This window comes from Pinus tabuliformis, chromosome 2_2 (genome assembly GCF_031772625.1).
Source record: "Pinus tabuliformis cultivar Carrire ecotype Pingquan chromosome 2_2, CPIR1, whole genome shotgun sequence".
NCBI classification, from domain to species: domain Eukaryota; kingdom Viridiplantae; phylum Streptophyta; class Pinopsida; order Pinales; family Pinaceae; genus Pinus; species Pinus tabuliformis.
The window spans coordinates 67,556,562-67,572,258 of NC_142300.1; positions in this window are offsets into that span (position 1 = coordinate 67,556,562).

Genomic DNA, 15,697 nt, shown 5'->3' on the forward strand with positions numbered 1-15,697 from the left:
TTGAGTTTGGGAGTTGAGCCTCCCTAGATTTAAGGAGGTTGTTGGAGACTTCATTTGTATAAATAAGAAGGCCTAGAGCCTCATTAGGATTCAAATTTTTGATGTAAAATCACTCATCATTTTTCGAGTTCAAGACTTGTGGAAGACATTGTTATGTAATCTTTTAATATGATAATGAGAATGAGCATTTCCTTGATCCAACATTGAGTTGACTCAGAGTGCTGAAGCTCTTGGGTTAGGTCCCAAACCTACCACAAAGGCTCCTCTTCTTGTACTTGTATGCTTAGTTGATTTCATATATTAATGGTTGAATTGTCTTTAACATTATTTCATTACAAGTAGTTGTGGATTTGATTAGTTTGTTTTTGTTATCACTCAGGTTGTTCCCCAAAAGATCTGGGAAAAGGGAATACGGTCAAGGTAACCACTAACCAATCTTTTAGCTGCATATTCTAGCCAATCTGCAACCAAAGAGGGCTCTCTCTTTATTATTTATCTTTGTTTTTCTATATGTTAGGCTAGTTATGGGGCACAACTATTTGTTTGATGTTTGGAAGGTGGTATTCAATAAAACATAGCTGTATAGTGTGAGAAGTTCAGACCATTGGGTTAATGGATTCAGTTGAAAATAAACCTCTAGGTATGGCTTCTTTGGCAAAGGAGGAACTACAGAGCAAGATAATTAGACATGGAACAATTTTCAAGCTGGAATAAGATGAAATGGAGTCAGGGAATGAAAGGCAATTAAGGATATTTCATTATGCTAACAGAGGGAAAATGAATAAATATTACCAAGGAGCAGTTAAGAATTCCTTAATTATATTTAGAGTGTAAGAACCAGGGAGACAGGAGCAGTTAAGAATTCCTGCCTATGCTAGTCCTGTAGAAAACATAAAAAATGACAGGAATTGAACACAGAGTACAGCAAAGTAAATTCTGGGTTATTTTTTTTTCCTGCAATTTAGAACATGATATATAGACGATATATAAAACATAGGAACAATAAAACAAGATTTAAAAAGACTTATTGATCCATGAGGTAATATGAGAATTCTGTAACATATTCTTCTGCCATTAATTCCACAACCAGTAAGTTCATCAGCAAAGCATTCCAGCAATCTTTATTCAGAAGGGTTCTCAAAATTTACAGCGCAAGTCCAGAATGATATTCACCAACCAACCCCCAATACATCTCTAGGGGAGGTATTTATACAAAAAGAGTTACAAAATATCTCATAGGGAAAATATCAAGTAATAAATTTATCCATCTACTTCTTCAAAGGCAATAAATGACATTGAAAACAGAGCGTAATCAATGTAGAAGTAACTTCCACTGTATTGGCTGCCTTAGGTGTTCTGCTGTATTTGAATTTTTGACTCAATAAGTTGGCTGGTAGCTGTCTCTTCAATTTGTGTTCCTGCGTTGCTGTCACGGCCCTGTCATTTGTTCCTGATTCTGCTTTAATGCGTTTGGCGTAAATTCCTTGCTCTGTTACTTTCATTTTTCTAATGTGTGACACGTGCGTTTGAATTTGCTTATATGCAGATGATCAAAAAAGAACAAGCACCAAAAACTACCTTGGTAAAACCTCCAACATGCTCTGCCACCATTGGTCTGTTGGCAACTGGTGTCTTTGTAATTTTATCAATATTTCATCAGTTTCAGTATACCTGTAAAAATTGGGCTGGACTTCAAAAAGATGTGTTATTTCATGCTCAATATAGAACAAATTTTCTAAATTGTCATATAAGCTTTGTCCAGAGGGAGATACTATGTCCTCTGAAGTGCTTGTTGATGCTGTGCAACATATGTATTCACCTTGTGAGCATATTTTTCATGTGTCAACAGCCTCTGATTGCTAGTTAACAAACTGGGTAGACCCATTTGCTGCAAGGCAGTAAAATTTTCTGTAAAAGCATTTATTTCCATCTGCATTTCTTGACATTTTCTCTCCAGATTTTGCACAAAATGTTTCATAGTCAGCACCTTTTTAACTGTCAAAATTGTACATGTTCTGTCCTAAATATCTAGAGCTGCTAGTTGCTCTCTGGTATGAGTATTCAAAAAATGAATTAGTCTATTGGCCTGTTCTGGCATGTTTCTTAATAATGCTTTGGCCTTTTGAATCTCCACTCGGGCTATTTCTATCAATTCAATCTGCTCGTGGATGGTTTGTATTGATCTCCAGTGATCAGTGATGGACTGGCCAATATTAGTCCACAAAATTGTTTTGATTTCAGACAGAGTTTTATGAAGAGTCAGATCTTTCTCCAAATATTTTACCTTATTTTCCAAGGCCTTTATTTCTCTTTTTTTCTCAGCCACAGTTATTTTCGATTTATCATAGCTTACCTCCAACTTGGCTAGTTTTTCTTTGGCTTCCTTTAGCTCTGCCATTTGGAGTTCTAAGGCCTTTATTTCCTCCATCATCTTCTCCATGCTCATGTTGGCATCTGGCACTGTTCTTGTTGCTGGGGTTGAAGTATCTATGGCTGATGTACCTATTGTTAATGTTGCGGCAGTGGGGGGGACTGTTGTTGTTGCTGTAGGAGCAGTTGTAGCTATTGGGGTTGTTTGAGCTGGCTGAGAGGCCAACTCTCCCTGTTTTTCCTGCAGTGCTTTCTCCAAAGCTTGCTCTGTTTCACTCAGCCTTTGGTTCATTTGTATTAACAACTCCATCAAATCCTCTTCTTATTTTTCCTTCACCATCTCTGTGGTCTGCAGATGCATAGTAGCTGGCAGTTTTAACTGTTTCCTGAGGGCAGCTATGTCATCCACCTTTTTCTTTATCAGTGCTTTTATTGCCTTAGGGTCCTTGGGATTATGACCCAGCTCAATGATGATTTCTTCTAAGGACTTTATTTTGTTGTCCTTGGCCAGAGAGGATACCTTTTCCAACTCTATTTGAGTAGATGTATTGTTTAGTGAATTCTGCAATTGCTGAGCTAGTATGGCTTTATCTGCCAAAGTGGAATAAACCATTTCACCTGTTTTTTTGTGCAACTCAACCTGGTCCAAAGGGTGAATGTACATGGAAAGAGCCTCCAGATTTGTTCTAATATAATCGGTAGCTGACTGTGGCTGCTGTACTGTGGGCTTGAAATGACTCAAGATCAACTTTCCTTCCTTGATATCATAGGCAGACATCAATCTCTGTTGTTGGGCAGGAGTCAATTTGAGGAACTGATCGTAAAGATGCATTCTTATTGGCTCATTTTGTGCCTTGATCTCCATGAATGGCCTCTTAATATCAGAACTTTGTTTGCTCTATGGCTGTGCTGATGAAATTTCCATAATAGGCCGTTTTCCAAATTGCTATCCATGAGAACTGGTAGATGATTCTGTCACTGGGGAAGTTAGTGGGCTAGCTGCCCTTTCACTTCTTGGACTCTCAATAATCTCCTCAATAACTTCCTCTTCAGGTAGAGGATCCACTCTCTACCTCTTTGCTTCTGGTTGTTCTGCTGGCCCACTTATAGTGTGGCCTCTTCCCGGTCCCTTTTTCTACGCTTCTCCTCATTGAGAGGAGTTTGCAATGCTGGTATCTCTAGTGCATTGGTCTGGGTAGGAGTAATTGCCCTTGGCCTTGCTGCTGTGATGATGTAGGCTGATTTGTGACTTCTTGTTGTTCTGAATGCATCACTTCTTTACCTTTGGATGTGCCTACAGGAGGAGTATCTTCTTGGGCAGGTTGTTGTGCAGTTGTAGCAGAGGATGTGCCCGCTCCAATGTGTTGAGGCAATTTGAACGAGACCTGTCCAAAAGAGTAAAGGTCAAGAGTTTTTTCAAGGTTTTTCATTGCATGCTCCATTTTCTCTTCCTCAGTAATCTGTTCTACCAATGTACCTTCTATCCATTCATCTTGATTAGCATACTGTTCTATATCAGGGATTCTACAATGTTCATAGCCTGATAGCCTATATTTTGTCTTTCTATCATGGATAAATCCCTGTGGGTCATAGGGTACCCACCAAAAACTCCTTTTTAGTTTCATCTGCTCACTTAATATCTGTTCAGCATCTTTCCACCCTTCCTTTTTGTTAATGATGAGGGGGCCTCGTTGGTTTCTTAGCTTCAGCTGAGCCTTTTTCTTGGCTTCATAAAAATGAGTCAAATCTGAGCTAATGAATTGCCTAAAGTACTCAAGGGCGAACAATCTCATAGGAACATATCTTGGCAGCTTGTAGGGGCACAATTCACATCCATAAATCCTGATCTCTGTGTGATTTTGGTAAAAGTACCAATCACCTATTTTGTAGCTTTTGGACAGCTGCAAGATTTTCTGCATTTCAGCTGTGAGTCTGGGAGGGGGACTTGTCATCAGTAGTGATGAGACTGGATATATGAATAGGTCAATGAACTCACAATAAGTATAAGGAGATTTATGGACTCTATGGAAGACTGGGGTCCAAAATATGACAGATCTCCTTTCTCCTTTTGCATCCGATTTCTTAATAAGGAACTGAAAACTATCTGTTTGATAGTATAAGAACAGATGATATATATAGGTTGTATACTTGAAAACTCCTTCCCTATTTAGGCTCATGAATTATTCATGGATTTTGTTGCTAATGAAGGTAGCAAAGTCAAACTTGATGGCAGGAGGGTGTCCTGGAATAAATATAGACATCAGGGCAATAATGGTCTCATCAACATACTCACTTGTTCTAAAACCCAACACATATGATATCATGTCAATGACAGTTCTCCCAACCTCATTGAAATAGACCTGGTGATAAGGAGGTGAATCTTTGGGCTGGGAGTTTGGGCTCATGAATAAATTGGCAATTTGGCCTATTTCTGTAGAGGATAGTTTGGAGCCTTGGTCCAGCAAATACTTCATAGATAGAGGATCCAAAGGCTGATTAGGCTTGAAATGAAACATCTCATTGATTGAGTCAGGAGTGATATGGAACAGGACAGTGCCATTTGGGGACATGATTGCTCTTTGAGTGGGCTCATAGTTAGCGCAACACAAGCGGATTATATCAGGAAACACATTGACTGATGGAAGATAATATATGGGCATATTGGACTCCCAGATGCCATAGAGATCAGTCTTGTTTAGGTAGTTGTTTCTAATTTCACAAAATGTTTGCAGATGGTCTTTGATACCCACTAGATCTTGTATTTGAAAGTCCCTATCAGCTAAGGGGAACCATTCCAACTCCTTGTGTGGTGCATTCAAGGAGGTAACATTGAGGGCAACTGGAGGTTCCATTATTCAATCCTCTGTGATTTTTTAACTTGAAATTTGGAGCTTTCACAGCAACAGTAGGTAAAATATGAGTTTCTGGGGCTTTCTACGGGAATTGCAGGTTGAAATGGGCTTGAATTTTAGCTAAACAGGTAAATTTGCAGAGGGAAACACAGTTCACAAGTTTTCTTTGAAAAATTGGGTCGAACTGAGGTTTAAAAGCAGAGGCTCGAGGGCAGCACTGCGTTTTTAGTTATGGAACTCTGGTTTTCTGCAAGGAATGGATAAAACAGGTTGTTTTTGCGGAAAATGTGAACAGCAGGGATAGCTATGGTATATTTCTCAAGAACTGTCGGTTGGATTTGCACAATTCTTTGGTTTGACGGATTTAACTCAGAGAAAAACCGGAAATACACATGGTTTGGAAGCAATTAAGTAAATACCTGCTTCAATGTGCACTCTATGCAAAATGCAGGTGGTGGGCCGAGCTTGAAAACTGGTTTGCAGGCTGGAGTTAGCTGGGTGGCGGACTGTGCAGTGAAACAGGTAATTTGGTTGAAAATCGCATGAACGCGTCGTATAGCATAAACAAACAAAAAATGGACAAAAATGCCCTTTTCACGCGAATTTGACAAAAAATTAGGTTTTGGCAGGTCTTTGGCGTGCTTTGGTTGGCTGACATCAGCATGATGTCATCTTTGTCGGGTAGCGGGGGTACAGAAGTCGACCTGACAGTGACGTGGCGGACATGACGGACGATACGGAGGCGGGGTGGTGGGTGACGTGTCTGCTAACATGAGGGTGACGAGAGGGTGATGTCAGTGGGGCGAGGGCATAGGCGGTAAGCGGTTTTGCCCCCGCACCGCCTTTGGGCCAAAGTGGTTTTGTCAGAGGGGGCAGCGATCACGTCGGGCACCTGACGCGTGTCTCGCATACGGCGGAAATACCGCCCATCCCCTGGATGCTATCGTTCGGCATATGGGGGCTCGCAATATGCATGAGGGCTGTCCGATCTGGGGGATCAGATCCGACGGCTGGCGGCACAGTAAACTGGTGGAGGAGTAATGTACGGGGCCCGCTAAAATATTTCAGCATTTTTTAATGTTTTTGTGAAGAATTACAGTGTAATTCGATTTTGGGTTTCGTGGTTTGCTTATTTAATTAACCAAGTGCTAATTAAATCCCATGGTATATGTGTGTGGCTAGGGTTATTATAAGGTTCCAAGTGAACCTATAATTCCCAAAACATTATGGCATATGCCTATATTAAGCCGGGGGTTGGGATATTTAGATTTTTTAGGGACTTTTATGTTATTTTATGTATAATACGGGTGAGGAAAACTTTAAATAGGAGCTATATAATAAAGTTAAAGTGTTAATATGGTTTTGTGGATAGAAAACGCTAAGTTTATAAGGTAATAACTTAGGTTTTTTAGGGAAATGGAAGTGAAATGAAATGATTATTTTTACACAAGAAATGTGGCTTGTTTTGGCTAAGTAAACACAGAGTTTCACTTAGTATTTCTCATAAAATGAAATGAACTAGGACCACTGAGCAGACCTCAGTGTCCTTGAAGGGATGTTAGTAAATGTTCTTGGGGAAATGAGAGGGGAAATTAGTCATGCTCCACCTGAACTATAATCACCTTGCCATGGTGTTTGCGATATTCATGAGATAGATCATATTCAACAAGACAAAAATGATCCCCAACCTGCCTCTGCAACATCCAACTGCCTACCCAGCCTAATACACCTAACATTTTTTCTTCCTTCTGATTAGGTGCATTTGAACTAGCAAACCCTTTCTCTTTTGTTTTATTTCAGCTGTCTTCCTATCTAAGTCTGCCCTTATCTCTTCCAGGGGCTCAGATTTAGCTGTTAAGCACTCTTGCTTCTCTACCTAACTAATGATCTGCCAAGCTTGAACTGTTGGAACAGATCTTATTCTCTAGCTCTACAACAAGAAATTTAAACATGGACTGACCAGGATTGAGCTGTCTGGCCATCCATCAAGTGTGACAGAAGTCACTGATTTCATAACTTGAACTTGTTTGTAAAAAATAGGATAGTAGTGGCATTTTGACTAGCACACTCTCCTGGTCTTTTCTTTGGGCTTCATTTTCTTTGTTTTCTTGACCAATTCATTCTTTTTGCCCTTTGATTTTTCTTTTAGGGCATACCCTCTTTACATTTTTTAAATTTTGATTTTTTGAAATATGGAACCTTTGCAGCATGGAAAGGATGATCATATTTGGCATTTCCTCAGTCAATCATGAAATATGACACCTATTGGTATAGGAACCTAACAGTTTCCATTTGTGAATTTCCTTAGTAGTAACTTAGGAAGATAAAGGAATATCAAAAAGCTGTTAGTAGGTGGATTTGGCCTCACTCCTCCCTTCAAGTACCATGGTTTGAGGAAAGAACTCCTATGCATCCCCAAAAAGACAGAATTCTGATTTCTCATGGCATTTAGGGTTTTCTGTTACTTAGGGCAACATTTTACTAGTTTTCAAGAATAGGATTTAATTTTCATTTCTGATATCTTCATCCTTGCATTAGATCTCATAAAGGCTTCACATTATTCTGCAAGTTTTCCCATGCATGAGATAAGCAACTAGATAATGAAATTATGTTTTTCTTTAGATAATTGAAAATCTTTCTTATTTAACATGATTCATGGATAAATTTCAATGAATGATGTAGTGTATAGATATTTCATGACTAGAAACCCCATCCTAACCTCATCCATCCATGATTATCACTTTTTTTTACTAAGTCCCTCACCAAGTTCATCATTCCATAAGAACACTTCTCCAAGTTTGTTGAACAAATCCAACCATCTCACAAGCTCTGTTTTGAGCTCTGAAGGAGTCCTAGCCACTCCCTTGCCTCATTTCACCCACCATTCACCTTCCCTAAGCCCTACACCACCTTCCAAATCACTCCTCTTGCTCTCGGTCGAATCCTGTAGGAATACAGGGGATCCTGTAGGAGCATTAGGACATCCTGTAGGAGGCATTAGGACATCCTGTAGGTCGACCTGTAGTGGCCTGTTTTGAGGTTGAATTGTGGAAAAAGCACCTAGGAAGATAGGAGAAGATCCCTACTTGCCTCCTAAGCCATCTGACCATTCACCATCATCCATAATTCATCTGCCACATCACCAAGATAAGTTATCATTCACGTTTTCACACAAAAAAGGCAAAAGGGAAAAAGAGTCATTGTGTTCATTTACATGCACAGTAGTAGAAAGTTTGGATGTTTCAAATTGCATGCCTAGGATAGTAGGACTACACACATGAATGGTGTGTTTAAGCATTTGATTCTACTCTTTTCCTTGCTACAGTAGACAAGATTTCATTTAGTGAAAATTTCCCTTTTTCTCATTGGTAATCAAGCTTCTTTTGAATCAATAGAAGGTTGGTTTGAGAAACCATAGTGGTCTATCACCAGCTAAGCAGTGACAAAGAGTGGACCCACCGCATCTACTTGTGTATACAGCACTGTCACCTCCAAGTTTGTACGAACCCCGGGTTGGTAAAGTAAAGTTGGTAGCTCCAAGAGTTGCAACATTCTTGTTGCAATACTGGTGCTCATCACTTTTTGGTGCGGTTGTCAAGGAGGTGTTTGAGTAAGATGTGAATTCTTCTTTCTTTCTTCCATTTCTTATCAGTGACATTCTGTTATTAGTTTCATTTCTGCAAAATTAATTATAAGTTAGTTTTCTTTCTTTTCCATTCTGCAAGTGATATTTCATTCAATTAGTTAGTTTTCATTCAGTTTGTGATTTAAATTCTGCAATTAGTCTTAAATATTAAAAACACACACACACACACACACACAAAACAAAAACACTTCTTTCATGCCTCGTAGGAATAGGGATAACTTAGGAAAATTTGTACCAAATACCCCCACCATGGCAAACAGCCAACCTTCCCTCTTCTTCAATGGTTGTGAATTGGAGTACCCCTTAGGTGAACAACCAGAGATATTTGAAGAGCCTACAGGGGGGAGAAGAAGAAGGAGAACCCATTCCAACTGACCTAATGGCTTAAAATAGAAATGACAGAGGAGATAAAGAAAGAATTGAGGGTTTCTTTCCCATCATAGAAACTAATGGGGATACTAAGATGAAAAACATAAGCCCTTCTGCTCTTCCTCATTACCATGGCCTAGCCTCAGAAGATCTAGACACTTTCTTGTTTGAGTTTGTTGTCACATGGAGAACTTATGATTACACCACTGATGAGCAGAAGTTGAAACTATTCTCATCCACTCTCAAGGATGCAGCTCTGCACTGATTCATGGGTTTACCTGGGGATAGCATCACAACCTGGGCTCAAATGCAGCAAGCCTTCAACAATAAGTATCGAGACTATTGCAGGTCCAAAGACACTAAAGACGAAATTTTTTTATGAAGACCTTAGGGAATGATGAATCCCTAGAGTATTATGAAGAAATATTTTAGCTTAGCTACAAAAGGGCCAGGTGCACAATTGATCCAGAGTCGCTGAAGCTAGTCCTACTCTGAGGGGTAAGGGAAGATCTTCTGGATACCCTAAACCTTCTAGCAAGAGGGTACCATATACTCTATGAAGATATCAAGATTGTCTTTAGGAATCATTCTAGGGCATCTAGGAAAAAGGATAGGGGTAGTCAACCAATGACCAACCCATTCTCTTCCAACACATCCATCAAAGGTGAAATTGGAAATATGCTGGAATATTTCAAGAGTGAAATGTTGTAAACCCTGGCCCTACAAATGGACACTATGCACATCAAGAGAAAGCAAGAGGAAGCAGAAAGAGCATTAGCCATCTTCTGCCCTAGATGCACAAGGAGGAACCCTATGACTGAATGCCCATTCAACTTGATCGACATCTGCTCAGTCTATGAAGAAAACCACTCCATAGACAAGTTCCCTTCTTTACCTCGACTAAAAGTTGTGTATCAGGGAACTAAAGGAGTGACAGAAGAGCTCTACTACATAAATCAAAGGAGAACTCATGGGCCTCAGCCATACCAGCGGGGCATGCAAGGGTCATCCCATGCATATTACAACCCTAACCAGAACACATCCATTCCCTCTTAGGGGGGCCCTGCTCATGCCTCCTAGTCTACACCTCCTCCTTAGTCTTTTGCACCTCAGTACCATTCCCAGCTGATCAACTAGTCATAGCCATATACTCCACCACAGCCTCAGTGGAATGCACCACCCCAAGCGTGGAGGCCCCCATACAACAATGCTCCAGTTTTATTTCCTTCACTTCCTACTCAACGACATCTTTTATACCCTGCTCCACCTAAACAACCTCAGATGCTTTCCCAGCCAAATCTGAACCCGAACAACAGACAGGCACAGCAAGTGTACATTGGAGACACATCCTACCCTTCTTATGTTGTGGAGATTCAGGAAATCAACTTGAGATCTAGGAGGTTACTCCTAGAGAACCAACCTCCACCTCCACCTAGGGAGAGTGAGGAGGAAAGAGAGTAAAGCATGCCTAGAGTGAATCCACCACCCTTTCTTGAGAGATTAACTCATCCAGTCCAGCCTACCCCATAAGAGAATGAACTTCTGGGTGAATTGAAAAATCTATGTGTCAAAATTCCACTTCTCCAAGCCATCAAGGATGTACCTATTTACAACAAGTTGACTAAATAGAAGTGCTTCAAACATCCAGGGAGGCGAAAAAGATACACCCCTACCATTATGTCATTGGATAGTTGTCTGACTTAATGCTAGGGCAGGTGATTTGCCCGAAGTATTTGGACCCTGGAAGCCTTGTAGTAGATGTCCACATCAATGGCACCATTGTCCCACACACTTTGATTGATCTTGGGGCTGCCATTAATGTAATGACTAAGGACACCATGCTCAAGCTAAATCTCCAGGGTTCATTAAGAAAGACCACAACAGTCTTGCAACTTGCAAACCATTCCACAGTAACCCCTGAGGGGATTGTTGAGGATGTGATGGTCTCCATTGACTCTTGGGAGTACCCTGCAGACTTCCTAGTTCTCCAGCCTAAGGCCAAGCTTACTAGTTATCCTCTCATACTTGGGAGGCCTTGATTAGCCACTATCGATGCCTACATCGGTTGCAGGGCTGGAAATATGACTATCAAAAATGGGCATCTGTACAAGAAGTTAGTCTTGTACCCTCCTGCTCAGCCATCTCTAGAACATGACTTACCTTTATGGCTAGAAGAGGAGGAAGAAGATGAAATCTACTCAGCCCAACTCTATACCTTAGAAACAGCCATGGGAGGAGGACAACCGGATGAAGATGATTTGATTGAACACATACTCCAAAGTCCAACTCCCAGCACCTTGTCCTTAGAGGAAGTAGTAAAGGAAACCAAGAGAAACCATCAGATTGATCTATGCTTAGCTGACTCAAACCCTACCTGTGTCAAAACAATAGAATTTGGCCTTGAAAGAACTTTGAAAATCAACCCCGCTCTTTCTGTACACCAAGAAGAAAGGTTGTGCAACATGCTAAGGGAACATCTAGATTCCTTTGCTTGGAGTTACAAGGAAATGAAGGGAGTGCACCCCTCGGTGTGTACTCACCACATTTATATCAAAGAAGGTTGCAAAATAGTCCGAAAACCCCAAAGGAGAATGAATCCAGCTCTCAAGGATATAGTCAAAGAAGAACTGCAAAAGTTGTTGGATACAAGATTCATTTACCCTATCTCGGACAATGAGTGGGTTTCTCCTTTGGTGTTGGTTCCAGAGAAAAATGGGAAGTGGAGGATTTTTTGATTATAGAGAGTTAAACAAAGCAACAATGAAGGACCATTTCCCTCTACCTTTCGTTGACCAAGTGCTAGATGGCCTGGTAGGGAAGAATTTTTCTCTTTCCTAGATAGGTTCAATGGGTACAATCAAATCCAGATTAGCCCAGAAGACCAGGATAAAACCACCTTCACCTGTCCTTGGGGTACTTTCACTTATAGGGTCCTTCCTTTTGGCCTATGCAATGCCCCTGCCACTTTCCAGAGGGAAGTCTTGAGTATCTTTGTTGAGCTAGTCCATGATGCAGTAGAAATTTATATGGATGATTTTACACCCTATGGGTGTGATTTCCAGGAGGCTCTATCCAACTTGGGTAAGGTGTTGAACAAATGCATTGAAATGAACTTGTCCCTTAGTCCCAAAAAATGTGAGTTCTCGACGACTGTAGGCACTGTTCTAGGTCATTTAATATCCCATAAAGGACTATAGGTGGACCCAAATAAGATAGCCATCATCCAGAGCATCCCACCCCCGCAAAAACAGAAGTATGTTGGAATTTTTCTAGGTTTATCTGGATACTATCGGATATTTATAAAATACTTTAGAAATTTAGCTTCTCCTTTATTTGGGTTATTGGCCAAAGACTCTGAATTTTTATGGTCAAAAAGTTGTCAAGAGGCCCTGGACACCCTGAAGGACAAGTTGACCACTGCACCTATTCTCCGAGGCCCAAATTGGGCCCTTCCTTTCCATATACATGTTGATGCCTCTCACAAAGCCATAGGAGCAGCTCTAGGCTAGATAGATGACAAGTTACCTTATGCCATTTACTTCATCAATAAGAATCTATCAAAGGTTGAACTGAACTACACAGTGACTGAAAATGAGCTCCTAGTTGTTTTTCATTCATTGAACAAATATAGCCATTATATTACAGGTCACAAAACATTTGTACATACTGACAATGTTGCAATTAAATACTTGATGAACAAACCTGATGTGAATGATTGGATTATTATATGGTTACTTTTATTACAACAGTTTGATTTAACTATTATTTATAAGCCTAGCAAGGAGAATGTTGTTGCAGATTTTTTTATCCAGATTAACTTTGCCTATAGTGGAGGAAGGAATGGTTGATGATTAGTTACTGGATGAACACTTATTCACCATTTCAGTTCTCTCTCCATCAATTACTGACATAGCAAACTACTTGGTGTCTACACAGTTTCCACCAAACTTGTCCTCCAAAGAGAAAAACAAGATTGTGAGGAAGAGTGCCCTATTCACTTGGATTGGGGGCAACCTCTTCAAAGTACTCCCAGATCAAATTCTGAGAAGATGTTTCAGGGAGGAGGAAGTCTTTGAGATCCTTCTAACCTGTCATGATGGGACTTTTGGAGGTCACTTTCCAACCAAGAGGACAACATTCAAGGTGCTACAAGCTGGTTATTACTAGCCCACTCTTCACCAGGATGTGAGGTGGTATACTAGTCAATGTGATCGGTGCCAAAGGATGGGAAAGCCTACCCCAAAGGATGAAATGCCTCTGCAACCTCAAGTGACTTTTGAGCCATTTGACGAGTGGGGCATGGATTTCATTGGACCCATTGACCCTCCATCAAGGCAAAAGCAGTACATCATTGTGTGCACTAACTATTTGACCAAGTGGTCTGAAGCCAAGGCCATCAAAGAAGCAACAGAGGAGAAAGTGGTTGAGTTATGAAGGGAAAATGTATTTTATAATTTTGGGTACCCTAGAGAACTGGTCACTGATCAAGGCAGCCAGTTTACATCTCACATGATTGAAAAATTGTTAAGCCAGCACAAGGTCAAGCATAGAACATCGACTCATTACCACCCATAAGCTAATGGGCAAGTGGAGGTGACTAACAGAGCACTGGAGGGAATTCTGACCAAAGTGATTAGCAACAGCAGAAAGGACTGGGCAGATAGATTAGTTGAGGCCACTTGGGCCTACAATACCACCTAGAAGACTACCACTGGATTCACTCCTTATGAGTTAGTCTATGAGAAGAAGGCCCTGATGTCCATTGAATTTGAATATAACACCTTAAGAATGGCAATACAACTAGATCTAGATCTCACCATGGCACAACAAGAGAGATTGCTCCAGCTGAATGGGTTAGATGAGTTTAGAATGCAGGCCCTCCTGCACACAGAGGTGACTCAAGTTCAAAGGAATATCTGACATGACAAGAACATAAAGGACAAACAATTTCAAGAAGGTGATTGGGCTTTGTTGTATGATTCCAGTTACAAGGATTTTAAAGGAAAATTAAGGACTATATGGTTAGGGCGTTATGTCATAGAAAAATGTCATGATAATGGTTTAGTGTAGATAAGAACCATTGATGCAGAGGTTATTCCTTTACTTATCAATGGGCACGAATTGAAGGTCACCAAGAAGCCCTTTTCAAAGAAAGAACTCATCAACAAAATCAACAACAAAGTGATGGTAGTGGAGAAAGTCTCAGCTTCTACCCAATCAAGTCACTGAAAAAATAAAAAAAAAGAGACTTAGGTGAAAACCTCCATGAGGCACCTAAGTCCCACTGTTGGGTTGAAAACCTCTTGATGGTGTCAAAAAAAAAGGAGAGAGATAAAAATATCTCTGGGTGAAAACCTCTGTTGAGGCACCCAGGGCAAGTAGCCAGGATGAAAACCTCATGGAGGAAGACTAGTTGTTTTCAAAGCAAACAAATATATATATATATATATATATATATATATATATCAGAGAGAAAAGAAAAAATTTGAAAAGGTTGTTTGCAGGTTAGCAGGAGGAGGATCAGAACAATAAGAGAGTAGAAGAAGGACATATACAGTTCATGTTTTCACTCCTCCATTCCATATTCTTCATCGTCCCATCATTCCCTCCATTTATGAACTCATCTAGGTCAGTTTGCACAGGTTCTATTTTTTCTACAGGATTCCATGAAGATCTACAGGATGATTTTGTAGGAATTACAGTGGCTTGGGAATCCCAAGGAAAGTTACCCTAGAGAAAGGTGATGACTAGCTTGTGTCAAAAAAATAAAATGTTCACTTCACCACCTCATCACCGTGATTACCCCTGCATTCATCCAATAAGTCAGTTTCAAAAAGATTACAGTTTTTAGAAGAACAAAAAAAGAGGATAAAAACATATGACAAGGGGACAATACCTGAAGGCTATACCTCTCACTTATCAATCGCTAGACCCCTTCTCTACCCATGACAACAATCTTCATGCTCCAGAAGTAAGGAAAGAATAAAAATTTAGGGGAGAGGTAGCTATAGGACATCCTGTAGGTTTCCTGTAGGAAATCCTGTAGCAGTCTGTCCCACAAAAAAAGATTTCACAAGTTGCAGTTATCTTCAGCATGGAAATCCTATTATCAAGGAAGCTCCTCCAGGGCTTAGTAGTAGCAGTAGGATCATCAGCATCACCCTCTAGTACCTACACATCAAATAAAAATCATCAAAGGAGGCCAATATATATATATAAAAAAACATATGCAACAAATACACAGCAGGGACATCATTCTCCAACAAGCAGCATCATCAAGGCATCTTACCCACAGGTATGTCATCTCACTTAAGCTCTCTTGTTAGCATAATATGATCAAAAATGTAGATTTGTGTAAGAGTTGGTTTTATAAGCAAAGGTGGCTAGTTAACTTGGCCACCTTCGGCCAATCAATGAGGAGAATACAATTAGTTCACTACACACGTGGCAGCAGTCAAAT